Source organism: Bos javanicus, chromosome 23 (assembly GCF_032452875.1).
Source record: "Bos javanicus breed banteng chromosome 23, ARS-OSU_banteng_1.0, whole genome shotgun sequence".
NCBI lineage: Eukaryota > Metazoa > Chordata > Mammalia > Artiodactyla > Bovidae > Bos > Bos javanicus.
In genome coordinates, this window is record NC_083890.1 from 18,655,735 (window position 1) to 18,676,492 (window position 20,758).

General features: G+C 38.8%; 2 protein-coding genes across 10 annotated transcripts in view; one reads left to right on the forward strand and one right to left on the reverse strand.

The window, feature by feature from the left end:
- The window catches only part of SUPT3H (SPT3 homolog, SAGA and STAGA complex component), a 416,365-nt gene extending 400,402 nt beyond the window's left edge, over positions 1-15,963 (reverse strand). For 5 of the 6 annotated variants that reach the window (XR_009732847.1, XM_061398331.1, XM_061398330.1 and 2 more), the window contains exon 1: positions 11,827-12,110. The gene's annotated coding sequence lies outside the window, so the exon portion shown is untranslated. Of the gene's footprint in view, positions 1-11,826; positions 12,111-15,847 lie in introns of those variants that run through there. The other variant, XM_061398335.1, reaches the window with a different exon arrangement.
- Positions 1-20,758, forward strand: part of RUNX2 (RUNX family transcription factor 2) — a 348,854-nt gene that overhangs the window by 35,281 nt on the left and 292,815 nt on the right. The gene's annotated exons all lie outside the window — the stretch shown is intronic.

Sequence of the window (20,758 nt, forward strand, 5' to 3'; positions counted from 1 at the left end):
AGCCAATCAGTAGATCAGAAGTTAGCACTGTGATATGTTATAGTCTTATGGTTAAATAATACCAATTTAAAATGTGATTTCTTTTCCCAATAAAAATAAGCTGATGCATAATGGGGAAACTAGATGCCAATCCTAATATACACCATTTTATTTACTGTATGTGGCAGTCCATTAAATAAGAATTAGTGAAAATAACATTTAAGTAATAAAAGTAGATAAAAGCCTTGGCTTTTATCTCAAGGACACAGTAAGTGCTCAACAAATGTTAGTTACTATTTTATGTTTATATAAATTTTTCAATACTATGACTTTCTTTACAAAGTAGTTTGCAGAGTTAAAGAAGAATGAACAAATCTAAAATATATAATAAAATTAAGCAGTACTAAGAAATGTAAGTATAATTAAAAATAATGAGGAGTCAGGAGTCAGACCGCTAAGGTTAGAAGCCTAGCTCCACTAATTTACTAGCACTTGGGGCAAGTTCCTTAATTTCTTTATACCTCAGTTACCTCATCTGTAAAATGGTAATGATGGGTTGTTGTAAGGATTAAATGAACTAACATGAACAAAGCATCCAGAACAGTTCTGAGCAGTCAGTATACAATGTTAACTATTATAAACAGAAAGAACTCAAGAATTCTCCCTTTCTTGATGTGCTAAGAACTTTTTTATCTTTTTTCTTTTTTTTTTTTTCACTTTACAATATTGTATTGGTTTTGCCATACATCAACAAGCATCCACCACGGGTGTACACGTGTTCCCCATCCTGAACCCACCTCCCACCTCCCTCCCCATACCATCCCTCTGGGTCATCCCAGTGCACCAGCCCCAAGCTTCCTGTATCCTGCATCGAACCTGGACTGGCGGTTCGTTTCTTATATGATATTATACCTGTTTCAATGCCATTCTCCCAAATCATCCCCTCCTCCCTCTCCCACAGAGTCCAAAAGACTGTTCTATACATCTGTGTCTCTTTTGCTGTCTCGCATACAGGGTTGTCGTTACCATCTTTCTAAATCCCATATATATGCATTAGTATACTGTATTGGTGTTTTTCTTTCTGGCTTACTTCACTCTGTATAATAGGCTCCAGTTTCATCCACCTCATTAGAACTGATTTAAATGTATTCTTTCTAATGGCTGAGTAATACTCCATTGTGTATATGTACCACAGCTTTCTTATCCATTCATCTGCTGATCGACCTCTAGGTTGCTTCCATGTCCTGGCTATTATAAACAGTGCTGCGATGAACATTGGGGTACACGTGTCTCTTTCAATTCTGGTTTCCTCAGTGTGTATGCCCAGCAGTGGGATTGCTGGGTCGTATGGCAGTTCTATTTCCAGGTTTTTAAGGAATCTCCACACTGTTCTCCATAGTGGCTGTACTAGTTTGCATTCCCACCAACAGTGTAAGAGGGTTCCGTTTTCTCCACACCCTCTCCAGAACTTATTGCTTGTAGACTTTTGGATCACAGTCATTCTGACTGGTGTGAAATGGTACCTCATTGTGGTTTTGATTTGCATTTATTTGATAATGAGTGATGTTGAGCATCTTTTCATGTGTTTGTTAACCACATCTGTATGTATTCTTTGGAGAAATGTCTATTTAGTTCTTTGGCTCATTTTTTGATTGGGTCATTTATTTTTTGAGCTGCAGGAATTGAGCTGCAGGAGTTGCTTGTATATTTTTGAGATTAGTTGTTTGTCAGTTGCTTCATTTGTTATTATTTTCTCCCATTCTGAAGGCTGTCTTTTCACCTTGCTTATAGTTTCTTTTGTTGTGCAGAAGCTTTTTAATTTTAATTAGATCCCATTTGTTTATTTTTGCTTTTATTTCCAATATTCTGGGAGGTGGGTCATAGAGGATCCTGCTGTGATGTATGTCGGAGAGTGTTTTGCCTTTGTTCACCTCTAAAAGTTTTATAGTTTCTGGTCTTATGTTTAGATCTTTAATCCATTTTGAGTTTATTTTTGTGTATTGTGTTAGAAAGTGTTCTAGTTTCATTCTTTTACAAGTGGTTGACCAGTTTTCCCAGCACCACTTGTTAAAGAGACTGTCTTTTTTCCACTGTATATTCTTGCCTCCTTTGTCAAAGATAAGGTGTCCATAGGTGTGTGGGTTTATCTCTGGGCTTTCTATTTTGTTCCATTGATCTATATTTCTGTCTTTGTGCCAGTACCATACTGTCTTGATGACTGTGGCTTTGTAGTAGAGCCTGAAGTCAGGCAGGTTGATTCCTCCAGTTCCATTCTTCTTTCTCAAGATTGCTTTGGCTATTCGAGGTTTTTGGTATTTCCATACAAATTGTGAAATTATTTGTTCTAGCTTTGTGAAAAATACCATTGGTAGCTTGATAGGGATTGCATTGAATCTATAGATTGCTTTGGGTAGTATACTCATTTTCACTATATTGATTCTTCCGATCCATGAACATGGTATATTTCTCCATCTACTAGTTTCCTCTTTGCTGTCTTTCATCAGTGTTTTATAGTTTTCTATATATAGGTCTTTAGTTTCTTTAGGTAGATATATTCCTAAGTATTTTATTCTTTTCATTGCAATGGTGAATGGAATTGTTTCCTTAATTTCTCTATTTTCTCATTATTAGTGTATAGGAATGCAAGGGATCTGTGTGTGTTGATTTTATATCCTGCAACTTTACTATATTCATTGATTAGCTCTAGTAATTTTCTGGTGGAGTCTTTAGGGTTTTCTATGTAGAGATGATTATCTCAATAGATGCAGAGAAAGCCTTTGATAAAATTCAATATCCATTTATGATTAAAAAAAACTCTCCAGGAAGCAGGAATAGAAGGAACATACCTCAACATAATAAAAGCTATATATGACAAACCCACAGCAAACATTATCCTCAATGGTGAAAAATTGAAAGCATTTCCCCTAAAGTCAGGAACAAGACAAGGGTGCCCACTCTCACCACTACTATTCAACATAGTTTTGGAAGTTTTGGCCACAGCAATCAGAGCAGAAAAAGAAATAAAAGGAATCCAAATTGGAAAAGAAGAAGTAAAACTCTCACTGTTTGCAGATGACATGATCCTCTACATAGAAAACACTAAGAACTTTTATATGACAAATTTAGATTATCCTTACTTCACCATCACAAAGTTTAAGTAACTTGAATATTTTCACTAGAAGACCTCAATATAATTCAACAAATATTAATCAGTTTCCTTATAAAATAAGTTCTGTTTTCACACTGACATCAGTGCTGCTACTAGTCAGCCTGGCTCAAAATCTCAAGTCATCATCCTTGATTCCTTTTCCTGCACCCTTAAATTTGCTAAGAAGTCAAATAAATTCTACTTTATGTTTCTACCTCCTCCCTTTCTTGTTGAGTTCTATTTATAGCTTCTTTCTTGCATCTCAGTGTACTCTCCACACTGCTTTCAAACGTATTTCTTAATACATCCTCTAACCTGACCACTTTGGTGGGCAACAGAGACTAAAATTGATAAAGGAAACCTGAACCAGTCATTCACTGACGGCTGAGATAGAAAGGCGGAGCTCCATGAGTGAAAGAGAGTGGGCTTCCCTGGTGGTTCAGAAGGTAAAGAATCTGCCTGCAATGCAGGAGACCTGGGTTCAATCCCTGGGCTGGGGAGATGCTGCCAAGAAGGGAACGGCTACCCACTCCAGTATTCTGGCCTGGAGAATTCCATGGACTGTATAGTCCATGGGGGTCACAAAAAGTTGGATGCGACTGAGCAATCTTCACTTTCACTTCCATGAGTGAAAGCTCAAAAAATTAACTACTACAAACTACTGTCTGAGATGGGCCACATATGAAGCTTCTGATAAGGCAAAAGGACAGAGACCTAAGGCAAGCAGCATTCTAGCTGGGTGGCTAGATCTGGAACATCCCAATAGCATGCTGTGGCAGGACCAACTCTATGCCAACAAAACCCCTCTCTAATCTGAGGGGCCTAAGGGCCAGGCAAAATTCATTCAACAGAGAATGTAAGAGCAGAGAAAGAAGAAGGTTTCACTCAAACTGAGCCTGAAAACCAAAATTCTAAAGAAGTTATGAAAAATCATGGATCTTTTTAAGCCTGAATTTGTCCTGTTTGTTCACAAAGACTTTTGGTGGGGGTGGGGGAGGGGGGGATAAGTACTTTTTTTCTACAAATATTAGAGAGAAAGAGGAAACACCATTTGGAACTCAGTTTAAAAAAAAAAATTATTTTATCATCAGTCCAAGACTGGGGAAAAATAAGACAGGAAAGCAAGTACTTCCAGGAACAGTCCTACAGAATCAGAATACATTGATTAAAAAAGGAACTTGGCTATCCCATTGAATTTAGAAAATGTTTCACTTGTCCCAAGAGAAACTGACAAGAGATATGACATCCTGGAGAAGATGTTAAACTTAAAGATTACATGTTAACCCCATTCTCCAAAAGCAGTCATGATTTAGGCTGACTCATGTCAGATCTGAGGGCATGCCATTCTGTGGGACTCTTCTGAGAGACTGCCAGAGTAATTTTCATTTTGCAAATCCAGTCACCTTGCTTTAACACTCTCTGAAGAGACATTTCAGAAAGTAACTTCATAGCAAAACTCCAGCTTTCTTAGATTGTGCCCCTGCTGCAAATGTTTCATATCAAGAGTATTTATTAGTAAGAGGGAAAAGGTCCCAATTCTAGTTTATTATAACCATGATCATCCTTTCACAGTCAAGTTATTTAATTCTTAAATCAAACAGGTGGATAACATTTTTCTTGACATGATGAGCTGATAGTGCATTAGAATCTTTAAAATTATTTCCTGTGCCCACATTTTGTTTGATGATGGGGATAATTAACTTCTTTAGACATTAACTTTTTTACACATCAAAGTCCTATCATTCCAATGCTTTATTTCCTATCTCCCAGACATTAAAAAAAATAAATGTCGGTTAAAAGCAGAAGCACTCAAGTCAATTTTCTCTAATAAATATAGTTAACATGGAACTGAAAACCTACTGTAATCTTCTCAATGGGTTAATGTCCTACAGTTGTTTTAGCTTTCAATTGAAATGCAGCTGTTTGCCATATTTTACAAAATGAATTCAGATGTGCAGATGGAGACCTAGATTATTTCAACATGCCACAGTTTAAATGTGAACTCAAGGAATAAGTTCATCACTGATTAATACTTATATTTAAACCTGATCATTCAGCCAATAGCCAATATTACATCACATCTGTAAAATTCTGTGCCAGAGTATAAAGACTGGTATCTTTTAATAAAAATAATGGAATTTGAGGATATACCCCTTTTCTTAGAAAATATGACAAAAAAAATGTTTTAATGTAATAAAGTTATACATCACAAATGTGAATTAAGGAAAAACGTAATGAACCTGTTACTCGGTTTCTGTTTATAGCTCCTATTTTTAGTGACTAAATGACCAAAGAAATACCATGCAACATCTTTAGCCTAAAATACTTCAGAGTTGAAAACTTTATTACTAGTTAAAACACCTTCAAAACAATGTCAAAATCTGGATTGTGAAATCCATCAGTCTACCCATTTATTAAAAGACAGCAGAATTTTTTGTTTCATTCTTGAGAAAAATTAATTCAGCAGACCTCTGTACTGATTCTGAGCATCTAAGAGTCTCAATTTCAATCATTTATAATCTGAGCATCCTACATAATATAAAGTAATAATCCCAAATAATATAAAGTATAATGTTCTGTTATAATCAGAACATTTTCATTTTTATAGAACTCCAAAGGCAGGAAGAGATTATGGTTAAACCAACACTATTACACACATTTCAGCTTTACTGCCTAAAAAAAAAAGCTCAAGTTATATCATGATATAAATTTCCTCCTGCTGTGAAAAATACCACCAAATGATCAATCACTGAGAATATAAAAAATAAAAAAAACAAATTAAAATGTGCAAAATTTTAAAACTTCTATGTCTAGTTGGGGATAACACAATAGTAATTCCAATATATTTATATACACCCCAATTCAAGTTAATACCTACTATAACTTGGTAGTAACAGTCAACTAATCTCTCGTTTAGTTTCTTGATATGTCAAGAATAATTTATCTCAGAGGAGTATTGTAAAGAAGGCAGTGGCTACAACATATGAGCACTCAAAAAATACACTTGAATTGAAAATATCAAAACACTTGTAAAACACGAAAATTCCCTCTAGATAGATTATAAACTACGCTTACATATCTCAGTTGGCTACATGAGCAATTTTTTTTTACCTACTGACAAAGAAGCTGTGACACAATGGTCAGAGACACGTGAAGTTCTATCTTTTCTTTAGTTTCATATTAATGTAGGTTTCTACTCTATGTGCTTTCTTTTTTTTCCCCATGTGTTTTCATATACAGTACTCTCCTTAAGAAATACTGAGTTTCCTAAGTATTAACTCTTAAACGAGTTTCAAAAAAATTTTTATTCTTTGCAAAAATGTTTCTTACACACAGCCAATCTGCCTGTCAGATCATCCTAAAATACATGACATCCAAAACCCTGAGAAAATGGCAAGCTCACTTTTCCAATATCAAAAACACTTGTTTCTATATAAAATAATACACAATTGAGTGACAATGGTTAACTTTCCAGATATTTGGAATCAATTATACTTCTAATAATAAGAAGTAAGTATATTTGACAAGGATGTCAAAAAAGGAGATCTCTTAAACATCAAGATTCTCTTCTAGTCCAGACTCACATTTTAAAAATATTAACTGTTATGAGAAGTCCATATTAAGTACAAACAATTCAATAAAATATCTCATGTGGTTAAAAACACACTTAACGTGACTAAACAGAAAAAGGAGGGGGACATTTTCTGGAGGCATGTATAAAAGAGATGAGTTTGCATAAGCATTTCAGAATTTATAAAGGATCTTTCACCTGTATTAGCTCACATTTGTTCAAAACCATCCTATTAGGCATGTGTTCCCCCCAACTAACAAAGAAGAGTGAAAACACTGGGTGAAGGCCACAAATCTAACACACAAAAACGCGCTCTGATCTTAGATAACCCACAATAGCCAGTCCACCTACACACATACAAAAATTCACCCATCTTCTACCTTAGTGCCTAGTTTTAACACACTAAAATATGAATTACTGAGAAGTAGTACCAGGGAACTTGTCATTACGTTTTCTTAGAGACTGATAACTTTAAAAATTAAGTTCAGGAATTCTTTGCTTAAAAGTAAATCTCAGGCAAACAGATAAACAACTATAACGGGCAAAGTATAACTATGCACGCTGGCAGGCGGAAAAAAAAAGTGAAAGTGTTAGGCGTTCAGTCGAGTCCGACTCTTGGCAACCCCATGGACTGTCGGGAGGGGGGACCAAAGACATCTGAAGTTCAGAACTACAGTTTGAAAATCACTAATTTCATCCAAATCCCTCATTTTTCAGGTGAGGATACTGAAGTCCAGAGGGGTTTCTTGAACTACCCAAGGACACATCACTATTTAGCGATACAGCTGGGATTAAAACTGAGGTCCCCTGACTTCTGGTCCAGAGTTCTTTCTACTATCCCACAAGGAACACACAAATAAAAGTTGGTTATAATTAACTCACAAGTCCTCCACAATGTGTTTGTCATAGTGAACTTTGTTGTGAAGTATCTGTCTATGCCAACTCACGGTTTAGCAGATAAAGAGCTAGGCTCTGGAGTTCAAATACAGGCTCTAACACTTACCAGGTGACCTTGGGCAAGTCACTCACCTCCCTGCCTCAGTTCCCTCATCTTTAAAAAGGAGATTAAAAGTACTCCTCTCATAGGCGACATCAAGTAATGTACACAAAGCACCAAGGACAGTGCCTGGTACCTAGAAATACTCAGTTCGTCATGATGATGACGATGATGATGAACCCAACAAAAGTACAGTTTCTTGAAAACACATCCCAAAGTACTACTATTAAACATGCATATCCTCAGAGAAAGAATACTATGCTTAGGAGTAGTCTTTTAAAGATTCAGAAACAAATTAATATGAAAAAAAAAGTGAAATATAAAGGATCCAGTCAAAAAACCTCTACAGCATTTGAAATAGCAAAAGTATACTTTAAGCTTTATAAGTAATGTATATTTGTATATTTTATAATTTTAGAAGTTCACATATTTACTGCCCTGTGAAAATTCAAGGAACACAACAGTTTTTCAGCAACTAATACATACTATATGCCAGACAGAATGTTATTTTCATATTCATAAACTTAAACTTCAATATCCACTATTAGATATTATCAGAGGCAGCAATGTAAACAAAGAATCTTACATATCCATTCCAGAAAGTAAAGACTCATCAGTACCACCTATTAAGGGGGAATGACATCTTTGGATAAATAAGATAGAGCATTAGTTTGGAACACATGAAGTGCCCATGAAAACATTGGTTTTTCCCTTAGCAGTTAGTATAGAGTTGTTTGGGGCAGGGAATATACTGGAAACAGACCAATTAAGCACCATTGCTGGGACTTACAGTATTATTTGTAAAAGAGAATGATCTTATGTATGTGCTGATTCACAAATTAAAATACATGCAGTTTTTGCAGATTTAAGGCCAGTCTTTACTGGAGGTAGGAGGTAGACCAGTTGAGACTCAACCAGTTAAATTAACGTCTGAAAGACAATTTATGCAGTTCTCATCTGAAGCCTCCAGTAATCCTGTGAGGAGGTAGGTTAAGGTTAGGTCCTAATCCTATTTTACTGATGAGGAAATTGAGACTCAGAAAAGTTAAACATCTCAACTGAAATCATAGGGCAGAAAACGTGTACACCTGGATTTTGGAATTAGTTAAAACTAATGCAAAATGCATCTCCAGATCCATTACTTGATAAACTTAAGGCTAGAGCAGCTAATACTTGCTGAGTACTTCTGTGCTTTGCTGCACCCAGCACTGCACCCAACACATCACAGGGGTTACTGCATTTAACCCTCAGCAGTGAGGAATCAAACCAAATGTGTTTGACTCTCAATAAAGTATTTTAATCCACTACACTATAAATTCAATTAACACAATAATGCATTAGATTGAACTATTATTCTTTACTATTTAAGTGAAACCAGTCTTTAACGTGGTAAGCAGATTTCTAACTAATTTCATCGCTCAATTTCACCATACAGTAAAACAGGTATTATTTTCAACAAGAATACTCAGTGTTCTGATTTGACTGGCATGGTCCAACTTTCTCTGCAGATTTTACAACAAAATATTTTTTTAGAGAAAACCAATAATCAAAGTACCCAAGATTGCTAGCCAATTATACTGAGAAAAGTAGAAATTTTTAATTATCAGTGGCTTAAGCGGACAGGTCACTTGCTGGCCTTACTCCAGACAGCTCATGTGTTATTTATGCACATAAGCAATATCTGTCACTACTTCAAAGTGAGTACATTTCTGAGACCACAGTACATTTACTCCTCCTAAAATTATATACTCCAGATTTCAACAAGCTTAAAAGGAGGGTGACCATATTATTATGTGGACCCATCTGGAACATTTTTTAAAATGAAAGGGTCCCTATTAATAATTATGCAGAGACAAACAGGCTCTAAACCCTGACTGACCCAAAAAAGCAGGGTATACAGTCACCCTACACAAGAGCAATCCATTTGATTTGTATGTTATGGGGTATTCTCTGTATATGCTTTATTTATGAGCTTCCAGTTTTTGTTCCAGATCCAAGGATTATCATCAGCCTTGAGACAAAGGGTACCACTCTACAGACACCAGACCAGAGTTAAGGGTGTGTTATCGATAAATAAAGTGGGTTTTTTTTTAAGGTTTTCTTCAAAACTTAACTTTATAAACATTTGCTTAAAAAAAAAAAAAACTATATTTCAAAGAAAGCATCCTTGCAAAATACTGCCAAATTTCAGGCTTCTCTCTTCAAGAGTTTTGAATACCAATAACTACAAAACTATTGCAATGGCCCAATGCTCAAAGTTTACTATTATAGTTAATGAAAAACACGATCTTTCAAACTGAAAAAACTTTAGGAATAAAAGAGTTGAAAGGTTTTCACTGAAAACTAACTAAAGTGATAAAAGATAGTGGACACCCAGTCACAGTACAATAATGGTTAAAGGAAACTCCACTTCATATTATTACGACTCTCCAGATGAATCTGGCATTAGCTGTACAACCTAGGAGTCAAAAGAATGCTTTGCTTTAATTTGCAAGCTGTAAATAAGTATTAACAGACCCAAGCTTTGAACTACAGTATTTGAATGAAAGGTATTATTTGAATATAATTATGATTCCCTAAGGCAACAAATGTTCTAAGAACTGGCTTCTCCAACTTAAAATTCAACCAAATCAAGAATTGGAAAAGGTCTCAGGGCCTAGATTCTAGACCTATGCTGTCCAACAAGGCAGCCACTAGCCACAAGCCGCTATTTATATTTCAATTAATTTTGTTTGCTTAGTTGCTAGGTCCTGTTGGCTTCTTTTGCAAACCATGGACTGCAGCCTTCCAGACTCCTCTGTCCATGGGATTTTCCAAAGAATACTGCAGTGGGTTCCTTCTCCAGGGGATCTTCCCGACATCAATTAATTTAAATAAAATTAAAAATTAAATTCCTAAGTGCACTAGCCATACTTCAAATGCTTAAGAGCAACTTGTGTCTAGTGGGTACCATATTAGGAAAGCAGAGATTACAGAATATTTCCGTAACGACAGGAAGTTCCACTGGACAGGGCTGCTCTAGATCTTTTCTTAAATGTTCCCAGAGACAAGAAACGTGCAATAGCACACTAAAGGGCACTTTATTTTTGCAAAATAGTAACTATCAGGAAATTTATTCATAACAGTCAAATCCATCCTCTCTCAAACATCTACCAGAAATTCCACGAGTTCCGTACTCAATTTGGTCTTCAAGTAAATCTTCATAGACAAATTTAATTCTACTTCCAAAGTTCTATCCCTCACATACACTAAGACTCTAGATCTTCCCCTCCCAGATAAATTCATCATCATTTCTTTGCAAGGAAATATTGGTAGCTAAAGTCTTATAACCTCAGGGAGTTAAGCTCATTTATCCCCGTGTACATTAATAACACATTTCCAGGAACGCCTCTGAGCGCCACATACTACATTCCACTGCCCCCTATAAATTGCGGCCAGTTTCATTTTCTCACTTAGAAAGCCAGGTCACAGTCATTCTGAATTCCTTAAAACAGAGAGATAAAAATGACAGGTAATTAATCAGTGCTCAGAGCTTGCAATAAGCATTTAACCTGTATTATCTCATCTAATCCTCACATTTCTGAGATAGGCTACTACTACCCCCATTTGACAGACCAAAACACCCAGCCAAAAACACGCTAAATAATTTCCCCAGGGATAACAGATGTGGGGAGAGTCAATCTTTTCCCTTTCCAGGATGCTATACCTCTTCTAACACTACCTAACTCTTCTTTCACCTCGCCCATAAAGCAACAATTTCCTTCTTTAAGAATTATTTCCCCCTAAACACGGCCTAGATGACAGGCGGAAGGTGCTTCTTAACACACCCAGCGGTACCCGCTCTCACCCGCCCGCCCAACTCCCCTGGCCCCACGCCCACCCGCCAACGGGGAGGAGTCAAGGCCAACTCCACACTCCGCGGGCGAACCCGGGCGCCTCGCGGGGCCGGCGGCTCCGGAGACGCTGCTTCGGTTCTCCCCTCGGCCTCTGGCGCGAATGCCCGGGACCCCCCGCGGCCGTCCCCCGGGGACAGGGGCCGGGGCGGGGCCCAGACACGTGGGTTCGGCGCCCCTCTCGACCCCAGCCCTCTCCCCCGTCCTCCCCCGTCCCGCCCCCGATACCCCCTACAACCTCTGCTCTAAGAACACTTGTAGACACGGCTGGGCGTCCCGCGTGGAGAATGTGGGGTTAGAGATGGTGCGGTTTCTGCGGCGGCGGCCCGGGACACGCTTGGAAAAGGGCGGGGTGGGGGGCTGAAAGTGTCGAAAGGGAAAGGGTGGTTCAGCGGGGACGTAGTTGGGGTGGGGGTGGGGGGGCAAGATGGCGTGAGCCCGATTCTCACTGTGGGGCGGGGGTGGCGGAGGTGGAGGAGGGAGGGCTACGATCGCCCCCACCACTCTCGGCGCGGGCGCTGGCGCATGCGCGCTCGGCCAGGTGGCGCGCGGTCTCCTTTCCTGAGCCAGCCACTTCCGCCACACTCGCTGGGGGCGGGGCTTCGCGGCGCGCGCCTGCTGCCGCTTTCCTTGAGGCCGTGGTGCTTTGATCGCCTGGCCGGCGGGCGGGCGACCCCGAGCCACGCCGCGGCCTTTTTAGGACGAGGGCTGCTGGGAGAGGGGTGGGGATGAACAGAACTGGAGGATGTTCAGGGCCATTCCTTTAAGAATGAGCTGAGAGGGCTGGCGTTTTCGAGGGACGGAGGAAGTTTATTTTCAACTTCAGGGCAGAGATTGGCCTCTAACGGTTTCCTTCAGAATTGAGATTTACCGGAGTCCCAGCGGGACTGTGCCTTTAGGATGGTGCAGGGAAATGGAAAGATCAGAAAGGCTTGCTTCCCCAGAGGACCGCTCACGGTGCCGGTGTGAGGACAGGGGACAATTTCTGAGACAGTGAAACATCCGGTCTTCCGCCGGCTCCCGCGTATCACCACTCCATCCTTCCCGTACAGGCAGTGGAAGATGATACCCCGCAGCGACTTTTCCCCCATTCCTCATTTTAACATTTAACGACTACGTTTTGATTGAAACCTTTTTGCTATTTCAAGGCTTCTTGATGTATGATCCTGTATTTATTTTTCCTTAGAATTTTAGCCTGCTTCTCCTTATTTTTAAATCTTGACTCCCACTTTTGAGCTGTACATCCTGTCCTCAGGATTGATACAGATATATTTCTTTAAATAATACAGTCATAAGAGTGACTTGAGTTGCTTTCTGTATTTTTCAAAGATTTAACTACTAACCTTCCAGTTTTTTAAGCGTTGCTACTTCGGTTAGTTTCTTGCCGGTGAATATTTGTGTTCTGAAATAATCCCTTCCTTCTTCCTATAGCAACTTATTTGATTATTTCCTCTGTGGATTGTAGTTGAGTTCTCTGTTAATTTCGTGTTTAGGTCTCTTCAACCTCCCCAATGCTTAAATACTTGCCAAATAATTAAAGTTTCAAAAGAATAAATATGTTTAGGATGTAAAAGCTCACCATAATGTGTAAATCAAGGCTCAGTTCATTGGTAGAAAAAGTGTAGACTTTAAGGGAAAGTAACAGAGAAAATTGTCATAATTTCTTACGAAGGAAGACTGGTTTATAAAATTGTTGAAAAACCCTTTCAAGTACATTAGCAAGAAAATAGAGAATTAAGAGAAATACTAATATTAGATCTACAGAAATATAACCCAAAGGAGATCATTTCAATTAAAATTATGTTCCATCAGTGTTGCCATACTCATATTTTCATGGGAGTTTTACCTGCATCACATGGGGACCAGATATAACCTAGTTTTCAGAACAGTACCCAGACTTTACTCTCAAGCCACTGGTATCTGACCTACAATATGATCACACACAATAGGAAAGGTGTCGGAGAAAAGAAACTAAGTTAAACAAGGTTCTGGTAGAGGGAGCTCAAAATTTCACTCTTAGGAAATTGTGACATGCTGTTCACAAAGATCTTACCTTTGAAGTCACATGAATTATCTTAATGTTCCTACCTCCTGGAATCTGTTAAAATCTATTTTAAAAATTTGGCTTAGCTATAATTTTGTTTGTAGTTTGAGAGCATTCCTGTCCACAGAGTCAAAAATACTTTCCATTCAATTAATACCAAAGATCCTCAGTTATCAATACTACTAAAGTATCTTCATTATAACAATGCTAAAACAATGACACCAGTGCCGATAAGAAAATGTTGATGACTACCAGCTTTCAGAAAAATATGTGATTTCCAAACATGTGGAGAAGACACACCAGGAGACCAAACTGAATTCATCACACCACAAAAAAGTCTTCATCCCTTGAACAAAGCCAGCTGCTACTGTAGACTTTTACATTCCTCTGGCATATTAACCTTAATATAGACTCACTAATGCAAACAGAAAGGAATATATATCTAAGCAAAAATACCTCTTGGCATCTTAAAAGATGACTAGATTAGATAGGTAAGAAAAGAATCCCTAATCCTCCAAATAATAGCAGAGGCCATGCATACTATGGAACCATCTCTGTGAGAAAGTAACTTCTCCTCCTGTGAATGCCATAGAACAATTCACTTCAGGTGACCTGCAAATTCTTAACTCTTTTGTGACCCATGACTCTTAATTATTTATTAGGATGCTTGTGGAGCCATTTTATCATTTTATCAATTATTTTATCCTTTGCTTAATTTGCTTTTCTAGTGTTTATGTAGTCACCATGGAAATAAACTGCGTAAGACTGCATATTGTTTAGAATTCCATATTGTAATTTTTGCTATAGTCAATTAATTTCCTTATACTAAGAACAGGTTTTCAGTGGCAATCTCACAGTTACCTTGTTTTAATCTTAGAAGAAGTTCTGACCAAAACAGTTATTCAGTTCCGTGGTACCTGGTAAAGTCATTTTGTATCTTGGAGGCTCAGTTTTCATAAGTGTAAAATAAGGCAATCAAGCCAAGTAAAATACAATCTTGTAGCCCTAAAATTCTGTGCTTCTTTTAAATAGGCATGACAAAAAGATGGATCTTAAAGGTGTGCAGAATAGTTTTAGCTTTCATATTTATGCTTCCAAAAATTAAATACGATAATTAGCACCTATTACTAATTCTCAACTCTTACTAACGTTGTCAGACTCTTGCTTTAGGCCAGTTTGGATGTTCAACTATGTGCATTTTAAAAGACCAACAGGGAAAGGTATATATTAATCAAATTTATTGATACACTGGAGGTGTAGCACATAATTATTCATAGTGTAATCAAATTGGCTTCCCAAACCTTCCAATTATATTCATATATTTCAAAGTAGGAAGAGTAGCAAAGTGATGAGAGAAGAAATACTAAAATCAGCTTGTAGAACTGTAATCATGATCCATCCTCTTAGGAAACTCTCATTGCAGGTTTAACATTCCAGGATCTTTTAAAATTAGTGCTTGGCTGCTAGAAAATGATCATGTTTTCAAGATTCCGATGGGAAGAGAATCAGAGAATATCAGGGTTTCATCAGGCCCCTGACCTCTCTAGACTTATGGAAACTTAAGTTGTTCCATTCCCATAGAATCTACTATATAATACCTCTTGTATTGGAAACAAACAACTTTTACATTTCTACCTTTGAAAAACAGGGTCTATTTGTTGAGAGTTAGTAATAGATGCTAATTATCATATTTACTCAGCAATTATTTATGATGGGCCTACCTGGGGTCGCTAGAGTCGGACACGACTGAGCGACTTCACTTTCACTTTTCACTTTCATGCATTGGAGAAGGAAATGGCAACCCACTCCAGTGTTCTTGCCTGGAGAATCCCAGGACGGGAAGCGTGGTGGGCTGCCGTCTATGGGTCACACAGAGTCGGACACAACTGAAGCAACTTAGCAGCAGCAGCAGCGTAGTGTGCCTGGCACTATTCTAGGAGCCACAGATATAGCAGTGGACAAAACAAAACTCCATGCCATCATCAAACTCACATTCTAGAAGGAGTTGGACAATAAGCAAAATGAGTACTCAAATTATATATTAAAAGGCCATTAGTGTTAGAGGTGGAAAAATTATACAACAGAAAAGAGATTATGGAATGAGATAAAGCACAAAAGGAATAAGAGAATTGTGATTTTTATATTCGACTAGCAGGGTAGGGCTCACTAAGGAAGTGTTATTTGAATAATGACTTGAAGAACGTGAAGGCGGTACCTGTAGTTGTTTAAAGAAAGAGAATTCCAGACCATGAGGACAATGCACGCGAAGGCCCTGAAGTGGGAACAGGGTTGGTAAGTTGCAGGAATGTCCAGAAGGCCATTTTAACTGAAGAAGAGTGACCCAGAAAGAAGAATAACATAATGTGAGGTCATAAAGGAACCAATGCATGACTCTCAAGTGTTCTGAGACACCGGAAAAATGACTTTGCCATTAACTGAGATGGAAAGGACTGGGGAGAGAGTATCTTGAGTGTATGTATGGGACCAAGAATCCAATTTTAGGCATAAATAAGCAATGAAGTACAGAGTTTGTATTATCTTTAGCATTTTTGCCATCCTAAGTTCTTATGAAAGTGAAGGAAAGTTTGTACCTTTTTTAATAATAGTTCAATTTTTAACCCTGCTCACATAATAGAAGCCCATCTAGACCTGTCTAATATATGTCAAAGAATATTTTATTTTTGCTTTAAGATGTGAGGAAGAATTCCCTGGCAGTCCAGTGCTTAGGACTCTGTGCTTCCACTACAGGGGTCACAGGTTCGATCCCTGGTCAGAGAATCAAGATCCTGAAAGCACATGGCATGGCCAAAATAAAGGAATAAAAGAAAACAATACTTGTTTTTCAGGGGATGAGGAGAGAGGGTCTATCAATACCTGAAAATAAAGTGGAGAATTCAGTTGAGACAAATATACAGAAACATTCAGTTCGACAAAGTATTTTCATGGAGATATTTAGATGTAAGTAAAACTGGATCTAATTCAGGGAATTGTTTGAGTAACTGTCTCCATTTTCTATTATGCATATACATTTATTTTTCTATGAAATGTGGAAAGAGGGAGGAAAATTAATCTGTACCATGAGTGAAGTAAACCATGGTATAGCTAATGCAACCTGCTGTTCCTAGTTCACATTCTGAAGCTGGATGCAAACCTGTATTGACTAAAGAATGCTCAGATCAATTGCTAGTGACCAGGAGTGAAAACTGAAAGTGTTACCTGCTCAGCCATGTCCGACTTTCTGCAACCCTGTGGACCGTAGCCCACCAGGCACCTCTGTCCATGGAATTCTCCAAAGAGAATACTAGAGTGTGTGGCCATTTCCTTCTCCAGGGGCTCTTCCTGACCCAAGGATAGAACCCAGGTCTCCTGCATTGCAGGCAGATTCTACCATCTGAGCTATCAGGGAAGCCCAGTGACCAGGGGTTTATATCAAAAATTTAATCAAGTTAATTTACTTTTATTTTTAGTCTTTCATGGATGCAGCAGAAGCTATATCCTCTTTCCAGAGTATACTTAAACTCATTAACCCAAAAAATACGGGCTTCTATGCCACCCTAATCCTAACACTAAACTTTCCCACTGGCTCAGCTGTAAAGAATCTGCCTGCGGGAGACCTGGGTTCAGTCCCTGGGTTGGGAAGATCCCCTGGGGGAGGGCATGGCAACCCACTTCAGTATTCATGTCTGGAGAATCCCATGGACAGAGGAGTCTGGCGGGCTACAGTACATACGGTCCCAAAGAGTCAGGCAATACTAAAGCAACTGAGCACACATATGCCACTTATTAGTATAATAATTTGTATTGAGAATGATATAAACTTCAGAGTTTTGTTGTGATGATTGCCTGAAAATGTACATAAGATGTCTGGCACATAATAAGCCCTTAATATGTCTTCTTTTTCATTATTACTATTAAGAAGATGGATGACTCAAAAAACCCAGTTTTGAAAAGTGAATAATAGTTGAACAAAATGAAAAAGGGTAATTTAGGCAAAGGGAGTAACATAAGCAAAGCCAATGTGTTAGAGGGAATTGCAACCCGTCCAGCACACTGGGATCACAGTGTGTAAAAATGGGAGCCAGAAACTTGGGAGGGGACAAATCAGAGAAAGTCTTGGGCGTTGTTTTATGGAATTTGGACTTTATCTGATAAAAAATGGGGAAACTTGGAAATATGTATTTTAATGACATTATTAAATTTGCCTGTTACGAGGTTGGCAGTGATGTGCAAGAAATATTGGAAGGGTGAAAAATTGGAAGAAGTTAATTCAAGAAAGAGATGATATAGGCTAGAGCTATGTCAGTGGACTAGGAAATGATAGAACATGACGGATGGAAGAAATACTAAGGAAGTAGAATATAGAGGACCAAAATATAACTAACTGGTAAGATATCAGGATGGAGGTAAGCCCCAAGAAATAGAATGATTCCAAATTTCCTCAAGTTACCGAGAGGCAAGTTAGTCATGTTAAGTGTAAGGTGACCATATGAAATCGCAGGTAGCTATAAAGCAGTAGCCAACTGGACACTTCAGACAGAGTGGTGGAGATAGAAGCCAAAATCAAGTCTGGAGTTCAAGAGGGTAGATGCCCATTGGGAAACAGTAGCACACAATACGTAGCATTCCACACATGTCACTTAGATGTGGAATTTAGCCCTGTACCAGCTTTGGCCTGAAAACGTTCTCCTAAAGGATCTGTGGACACAACTGAAGCCAAGAGAGACAATGAAATGCCCAGAAGAGTACGCATAGAACAAAGACTGGATTCTACACACCCACATTCAGTAGGACAGGGAGAGGAAGAACTCGTGAAGTACACTAAGGAAGCAGTGTTGTCATGGAAACCAGGAGGGCCAGGAGTTTTAAAGAGAGATGAACAGTACTAAAATGAGTTAGTTGGATTTAGCCCGTTCAAAACGACGTTTGGCAAAGCAGCTCCAATACAGTGGTAGGATTCATAATTTGTGCTCTCTCAGTCATGTCCGACTCTTTGCAACCCCTGGACTGTAGCCCTCCAGGCTCAGCAGCTCTAGGCAATAAGACAGGAGCAGTTTGCCATTTCCTCTTCCAAGGGATCTTCCTGACCCAAGGATCAAACTCTTAGTCTCCTGGGTCTCCTACAGTGGCAGATGGATTCTTTACCACTAGTGCCACCTAGGAAGCCCCTAGTAGGATATGTGGGAAGTCTCTGATAGGATTAGAAATTTGATTGTGGTGACTTGAAAAAGGAAGAGTAGATAAGGAAGTTGAGAATTCAACTGTGTTATTCTTTCCAAGAACTTGGACAGTGAAGAAGCAAGAGAGTAGAGAAATATTCGAGGTCACAGAATAGATTTTTTTTAAGTTCAAGACCTTGAGTTTGCTCAAAAACTTTGGAGAAGATATCAGTAAAGAGGTTGAACACTTGATGTAGAGGAGGGACAATGGCAAAAATATCTGGGACATAAAGATGACAGTAGAACCTGGAAGAAATGGGAAGGTTTGTTTTTTTTTTTAACTTTTTATTTTATATTGGAGTATAGTCAATTAACAATGTTGCCATGGTTTCAGGTGCACAGCAAGGGGACTCAGCCATACATATACATGTGTCCATTCTCCCCCATACTCTCCTCTAAACAGGAAGGTGTTTTTCTTTTTTCTTTTTTTTTACCTTTTTATTTTGTACTGCAGTATAGCTGATTAACAATGTTGTGATAGTTTTCAGGTGAACAGCTAAGGGATTTAGCCATACGTATACACGTATCCATTCTCCCCCAAACTCCCCTCCCATCCAGGTTGCCACATTCAGCAGAGTTCCATGTGCTATGCAATAGGTCTTGGTTTGTTATACATTTTAAATAACAGTGTGTACATGTCTATCCCAAACTGCATTAACTGTCCCTTCCTCCAAGAAACCATAAATTCCAAACAGGAAGGTTTTTTTTTTAATTTATTTTTTTACTGAAGGATAATTGCTTTACAGGATTGTCTTCTTTTCTGTCAAACCTCAACATGAATCAGACATCAGTTCAATTCAGTTCAGTCACTCAGTCATGTCTAACTCTGCGAACGCATGCACCGCAGCACGCCAGGCCTCCCCGTCCATCACCAAATCCTGGAGTCCACCCAAACCCACGTCCATTGTATTGGTGATGCCATCCAACCATCTCCTTCTCCTCCTGCCTCAATCTTTCCCAGCATCAGGGTCTTTTCCAATGAGTCAGCTCTTCTCATCAGGTGGCCAAAGTATTGGAGTTTCAGCTTCTACATCAGTCTTTCCAATGAACACCCAGGACTGATCTCCTTTAGGATGGACTGGTTGGATCTCCTTGCAGTCCAAGGGACTCTCAAGAGTCTTCTTCAACACCACAGTTCAAAAGCATCAATTCTTTGGCGCTCAGCTTTCTTTATAGTCCAATTCTCACATCCATACATGACTACTGGAAAAACCATTGCCTTGACTAGACAGACCTTTGTTGGCAAAGTAATGTCTCTGCTTTTTCATATGCTGTCTAAGTTGGTCATAACTTTCCATCCAAGGAGTAAGTGTCTTTTAATTTCATGGCTGCAGTCACCATCTGCAGTGATTTTGGAGCCCAAAAAAATAAAGTCAGCCACTGTTTCCCCATCTATTTGCCATGAAGTGATGGGACCAGATGACATGATCTTAGTTTTCTGAATGTTGAGCTTTAGGCCAACTTTTTCACTCTCCACTTTCACTTTCATCAAGAGGCTCTTTAGTTCTTCTTCACTTTCTGTCATAAGGGTGGTATCATCTGCATATCTGAGGTTATTGATATTTCTCCCAGCAATCTTGATTCCAGCTTGTGCTTCATCCAGCCCAGCATTTCTCATGATGTACTCTGCACAGAAGTTAAACAAGCAGGGTGACAATATGCAGCCTTGACGTACTCCTTTTCCTATTTGGAACCAGTCTGTTGTTCCATGTCCAGTTCTAACTGTTGCTTCCTGACCTGCATATAGGTTTCTCAAGAGGCAGGTCAGGTGGTCTGGTATTCCCATCTCTTTCAGAATTTTCCACACAGTAATCATACATCCCCTCCGTTCTGAACCTCCCTCCTTCTCCCTTTCCATATTACCCCTCTAGGTTGATACAGAGCCCTGTTTCCTGAGCCATACAGCAAAT